This window comes from Falco rusticolus, chromosome 9 (assembly GCF_015220075.1).
Source record: "Falco rusticolus isolate bFalRus1 chromosome 9, bFalRus1.pri, whole genome shotgun sequence".
In the NCBI taxonomy this organism is placed as follows: Eukaryota; Metazoa; Chordata; class Aves; order Falconiformes; family Falconidae; genus Falco; species Falco rusticolus.
The window spans coordinates 32952379-32959094 of NC_051195.1; the positions used below are offsets into that span (position 1 = coordinate 32952379).

A 6716-nucleotide genomic window follows, 5' to 3' on the forward strand; every position below is an offset into this window, starting at 1 on the left:
CGGCTGCCCGTGCCTCCCTCGAAAAAACGGCGGGACGGATCGTCTGGCACCGCTGCCGGGCCCTGGCCCCGGGACCTCGTCCGGCGCTCGCCTCTGCGGGCCGCTTCACTCTTCAGCTGCCGGGCAGGGCCCGGGGCGGGGATGGGAGCCCAGGCCCCCGGCTGGGGCCGGCGCGGCGGGGGCGCACGGCGGCTCCCCCAGCACCGCACGGGCGGGCTGCGGGCGCCCCGCAGCTTTGGCTTTGCAGTGCTGAGCACGGCTCCGGGGAAACGTTGGCTTCCCATTACTTTGCTCGAAGCCCCCGGCAGAAAGGGTCCTGCCCGGCTGCTTTTCAAGGTGAATTCCCGGCAGTTTTCTGCTTGGAAGGGAGGAGGCTCCTACTGTAACAGCGGTGGGTGGAACTGGTGTGAAATCTGGCCGTTTGCCATGCGTGCGCTAATGAAAATACCTTCCACTGCGCTCCTCTGCCCCTAGTAGTTTTCTACAGGTGGGCCATAAGTCAAGCCTAGTGACAAACCCAGGAGGCTGTTACAGAAATGCAGAAATGAGAAGATCACCACCAAGAAGCAACAAAAGCAAAAAAAAAAAAAAAAAAAAATTACCTGCTTTGTAACTGCATCCAGGCCAGAGGGGTTTGCTTGCAGCAGCCGGGACCCTGGGGACCCTCTGGCGCCCATGCTGTGACAGCACTGCAGCCGCTCTTCTTGCGTGGGGTTTGTCACTGCACCCAGTGTAACTGCCACTCCACAGAGGATGAAGAAAGGAGGAAAATGTGGTGCTCAGTGGGAGCCACCTTCGTTCAGGGTTTCCCACACATCCTGGGGACTCAGTAGGAGAGGAGATGCTCGGCTGGCTGCATGGTGCTCAGGAAGCGGGCCCTTGAAGATGCATGGGCTGAGCACTGCACCTGGCATCCCACGGGTACCGGACAACTGTGTGGGTACACAACCAACTCATGAAACTGGCCTCAGGGCCCCGGTCTGCATGCATTTTTCCAGAGGAGAAAAAGTGCAGCCTCCAGCTACTCTGCCCTTCGTCCTTCCGTCTTCAGTCCACACCAATGCTGTAGCTCACAGAGCTTTACCCACAAACTGCCAAACATTTGCTGCTGCGTCTAGCAAGCCAGCACAAGTCAGTCTTTTACTAAACCGCCTGGGTCTCCCTGACTATTTGCATATTTCCAGGTGAAGCGTGAAGCAAAATCAGGTGAGGATAATTCAGGGAGAGAGAGGCTTTTGGAGGTCTCTAGTCCAACCCCCTGCTAAAAGCAAGACCAGCTTCAAAGCTAGGGCAGGTTTCTTAGGGACCGTCCTGCTGGGTTTTGAGTATCTCCAAGACAGGAGCAGTACAACCTCTCTGGGCAGCCTATGCTAGTGCTGACCACCCTGGAACAAAAAGTTTTTTTCCTGATATCCAAGCAGCATTTCCTCATTGCAAGTTGCCCCTTGCCCTTTCGCTGTGCACATCTAGAAAGGATCTGGCTCCCTCTTCTTTCTGACCATTCTCCAGGCTGAGCAATTCAGCCCTCCTGCAGCCCCAAATCCTGCAGCCAGCCCCAGCCAGCAACTGCTGCCCTCTGCGGCTCCCTCCACATTGCAGAGGTCTATCTCACACATCTCTGGAGTAAAATCTAGGGCATAACACAGCACAGCAAAACTCATAATGCAGTAGAAGAGAATAAAAGGTCCGTCCTGCAACCAGCACCTCGGCATTGGGAAGGGTCATTGGATGGGGCCAGGGTTGTAGGGTCTCCTTGAAGAGGGATGGGAGAGAGGGGAGGGGAGGCTGGTGATCATGGCTGTTATAGCAGGAAGAATTTTCTTTCCTCATTAATTGCCTTGGCTGAAGCTAATTGCTGTTTCCCAATTATTCTCATCCCATCTCCCAGCCCTCCCCACAAGGATCTTATACAATCCTGGCAGTTTGGGCTGGAAGGGCCCATTTAGATCAGCACATCAGTGTCCCCCTCAGGGTAAACTACAGCCGTGTTTTGCATTTGTGTTACAGAACACGTTATGCTCACCCTGCAGAATATTTGCTGAGAAGATTCATTTCCTGGAAACCGGCCAGAATCCAGTGATGCTCATAGTAAAGCACATGTCAGGACATTTTAAAAGCACTGCAACATTGGCATGATGATCATGGAGATCATTTGCCAATGGCAAACTCTACAGCTGAATCCAATCAGGGCTGTGAAAAGGTCCTTTCAGCCTCCTCTGACTCATAATAATAATTCAGGGTTAGATTTTGCATTTGGCTGTGGCTTTTAATAGAGGGTTGTGGAGAGCTGCACCTGCCGGAGCTCTGTGCTGGCCCAGGGAAGGGGGATGGATCAGTCGGAAACATTTCAAATGTTTGTCACGTGCCTTTCCAGCTCACCAAGTAGTGCTGCACTGTGGGGATGCCTTTTCCTCTCCTGTGCTTCCCAGCTTGTACACGGTGTACCCAAGGGAGAAAGAGACTCCAACACCCCCTTGGCACGGTCCACATGTTCCACACTCACTTCCCAGGGACAGAGCTAAGGGTGTCTAGTCTCTTCCCTTCCTGCTCTGCAGAGCTTTCAGTTTGGCTGAGTTTAGGACAGTGGCTAAACACAAGGTAATCTTATAGCCTGTGCCAGTGTTTGATTATTTTTTGCCAGTGAATCATTATTAAATTAGTTTGGGTTAGCTAACAGACTGTGGGAGCAGTGGCAATCAAATACAGGGAGGATAGAAAATATATCTCCTTATGTGGGAGTGTGAATTGGGGACTGTCCACAGCATGAAATAACCAGGCTGATCACACAGTCCAGCATACCAAGGGAAGGACAGAGCAGGGGAAAGCTCAGAATCTCCATTAAACTTGCCTCATTAATTCCTCCGAGTCTGGAGGTGCCATCCTGCCTGCCCACAGCTAGTCCGAAGAGTCCACAGAGCAGCTACAGCATCAGAGCAGATCTGTCCTGCCTCTAGCTACTCTACAACCCCAGAGTGGAAGGGGAGCAAATCAGGAGGATTGAATTTTATTAACTTTCTCTCCTTTTGTCCCAGCTCAGGACAGAAATAACAAGCACCACTTTGGACAGACCAACTATCAATGTCATACTGATGTCTCTGTGTAATTTAAAAGGAATTAAGTTACCACTTGAAACACCTTACTGTGTTGTTTGGTGACCGAAATGTGTCCCCATTCTGTCTTCCTGATCAAGATCTTGATTTAATAAAGGTTAAAAAAAAATAAATCTGCATTCCCATCTTCTAAAAATGTGCTAAAGGAAGCAGAAAGTAGAAGGGAAAACACTGATGTCTGCAAGAGCTTCTTAGTTGCTATTGAGTGCCTGGTATTGCAGAGCCATGTTGTGAAGGCTTCTGCACCCACAGGTGACTTCCAACTGATTCTGACTCACTGAGCACTAAAATTTAGACAAATTTCCTCCCCTTCCTCATAGAAATAATAATGACAAACTGATGGGTATTCTGCATAGGAACTTCATTCCAGAAGAGGAATGGTCTTGTAAGAAAACATGTGTTCAGGCCAGAAAGCATTTTGCAGATATCTCCTGATATGCTTGTGACAAGCCCTCTGCAGTAAACAGCCATTGCACAGGTGGAGACATACTGTGTCATATGGGCTGGTGTCCTGCCTGTCTGCAGAGACCTAGGCCTAAACACTGCGAGCATCCCAGTACCACCAGGGGCCTGACCCAGCAGGACCAGAGTTAAGCCCATGGATGAGCCCTGGGAGTTCTGGAGTGCATTGAGGGACTGGTGCTGAGACGTGGCCCATGTGGAGGCTGATGGATGCCCGGGCTGAATGAGCCAGCTGATTGCTGCTAAAGGCTTTGGCCGGATGAGTGCACAAGGCAGCACTATTTATTTCATTTGAATAATACATGACTAATAAGTTAAATAAGAGAAAGCAGAATGAGCTTTCCGGTTAAGCCAAAAATGTCTGATGGTTGTTTCCTGGGCATTTTGGGTCTCTGGGAAGCTTTGAAGTGGCCCTAATGAACTTGCCAATGTAGATAATGTAAAATATTTTAATGATTATCCGGCAGTGCTGTCTATGATATATAATCTGAAATGTTTAGAAGAGATGAAACTGTCCTCTCTAAATGGCTGTTTGATGCTGACTAAAATGGTGCAAATTCTGTTGCAAAGGTGGTTTATGAAAACGCTTCAACGTAACTTGCTTTTAATTAAATTGTCCTGATTGAGCTATCTTTTATGTTCGTATAATGCTGTGTTTGCATCGGATTACAAAAGAGAGGGGTGAGGGAGAAAGATCTGACACATTGCAAAGAAAATTGCCTGAGACCAACCTCACCAAGTGACAGAGCCATTAACTCCATTGTAATCTTGATCTGTATCAAGTGATCAAGACCAGGAAATAAGACATAAAAGAACTCCCTTTATCTTATCAACCCCTCTATACTCATGATACCTTTATTGTGGTTGTAACTTTAATTTCATTCACCTTCTCTTGTCGGGCACCTGTGAAATTTAGACTTGCTTTGCAACCTAATCTCCCAAAATGACCCCTGCCCACTTTGAGTAAGCCCACAGCTTTTTCATGGCAGAAGATGTTTGGCACATTAGTGAGACTGTGATGCCGGAGGCCGACCCAGTGACTAGTCTGTGACTGGGACACATCTCTTTTCCCTCAAAGCAGCAATCAAGGTGCGGGATGCTGTGGGAGGCAGCGATAGGAAATGGGGATTTGTAGCAGGGGACTGAGCATCTGCACAGCTCTCACTGAGGACAGGGGATGCTACAGCTCTGCTTATGCGAAGCCTGGCTTTTGGATCATGGCATCCTTCCAGTGCCTTGGGACATCTCCTGGACACTGGACAGGTGAAAGCCCCACTTTCCCGGCGCAGGGGCCAGGGCCACCACACCATTGGGCTCTCCCATTGCCACCGTCCCACAGTGCTGCAGCCTCAGCACCACTTCCAAGCTGGGAAACATCTTAGCAAGACCCACAGAGGGTTGGAGGTGAGGGGGGAGGTCACTTCCACCCCCATGAACACGGGTCAAAATGTGTTTTTTACAAGGTTGCACACATGGCCAAACAGCCCCTCCTGTCCGTGTGACAGCACTGGGATTGCCTGGACAATAACTAACCCAGTTGTATTTGTGTTTCGCAGGGGCTGTCCTGCAGACCATCACGTGCAAGTGGTTTTACTCACAAAAGCCCCGCAGTGAGTTTGGTTGCATTCATGCCTCTGTGCCGGCTCAGCAAGGTCACATCCTCCCAGCCCAGAGGCATGCTTGGGTCCACACAGGAGACAGCAAGTACTTTTAAGCCCGGTTTTCTTCCTAATCCCACCCTAGAAAATTACCTAACAATTAATGGCAATGTTTTGGTAGTACATAACAGAAGCTTTGTAATGTGCCAAGGCAAGGAAGGGCCTGAAAACAGTTCAGCAGAGAATTGCTTGTATTTTAAGCTCTCAGCTCTGAGTTAAATGGAGGTTTCAAACATGTGGCACGAGTCCTTTTGGATCATGTTTAAAATAAATTTTGTATGTTTGGAAACAGTGAAACTAGAAACTGCAACAACAAATGGTGTGTTTGGAGGAAAAGATAGCAGGGAGAGAAGAAACAAGTCTATCTAGAGATTTTATCTTAGTTTTTCTTGGGAGGACAATTTATCCAGCCAGCACTGGAAGTTGATCATGATTGGGTGGTTCCCAGCAGCTGCATTTGGAAAGGAAAGGGAGGCAGCAGCAGGCCAGGTAGATATCTGAGTATTTCCACGTCTGCTCTTTTCAGTTAAATACCAGATGTTAGGACTTCACTTGCAAACCTTTAACAACAAGGATAAAAATGAAATGTTTGCTGAATTTTCTGCCTGGCTCTGCTTCAACACCAAACAGTGTGCACACATCCCTGCTCACCTGAACTCGCCTATTTGCAAGTGAAATGTGAGACTCATAGCCATTTCCAGAACTTCTTAGTTTTCCCTTGTCTGTTCTAGCAGGAAAAAACAATGGGAAAAGCTAGATCTAATTGCATGCAAAAGAGGCCACAGTGGTCACTGGTGCCCTGTTAAGTACTTTAGGAGATCATTTGTTCAGCTTGCGTAAAACTCCATGCTGCTAAGGAGGTATATCCTGATGAATTGGATATAATTATGGATATATTCCATATTTAAATATGAAAATCATGCCTATTGCACAACAGAGGCTTTTACTTAGCTCATATGATGCCATTCTTCCTCAAAGTCTTCAACAGCACCACAGTTAACAGGGTGCAGTGACCTGCCTGTATTTTGGCCTGACACTTGGGAAGCATTTTTATTGCAGAAGGTTTCCTTATTTGCTCTGGCAATAAAACTAATGAGGCCAGGTGTCTTTGCCTTCTGTAACGCTGCTAGATCCCGCTTCTCTCGCTCTCTGCTCAGGGGGCAAACAGGAGTCCTCCTGCAAGCTCCTGGCAGCACTTGGGTTAGTGGCACATCTCCTCTGGGCAATGCTAACTCAAGTGCCTGGCATCTGGGGTTGCCAGTGAGGGACCAGACATGGATTTTGTTTCTAATTAACATTTTCAGTATAGTAGAAATTTATTTGTAAATATATAGTAAAGGGCTACATTTTACTAGGCCCAACTCCCTCCCGAAGTCGCCACCTTTGTGAGCGAGGCCCACTCACCTGCTGAAAAATCCCTTGAGCCTGAATGTGTTGAAATAATTTGGTGTCCCGTGCCATGCAGTATATTGAATGAATCACAGTA

The 6716-nt window shown here is 48.4% G+C and overlaps 1 long non-coding RNA gene across 1 annotated transcript; it reads left to right on the forward strand.

Annotated features, from left to right (window-relative positions):
* The first annotated feature begins 292 nt into the window (after window positions 1-292).
* Window positions 293-3219, forward strand: LOC119153384. Its single transcript, XR_005106129.1, has 2 exons — window positions 293-1206; window positions 2008-3219. It is a non-coding gene; the product is annotated as an uncharacterized LOC119153384 (long non-coding RNA).
* Window positions 3220-6716: the final 3497 nt, after the last annotated feature.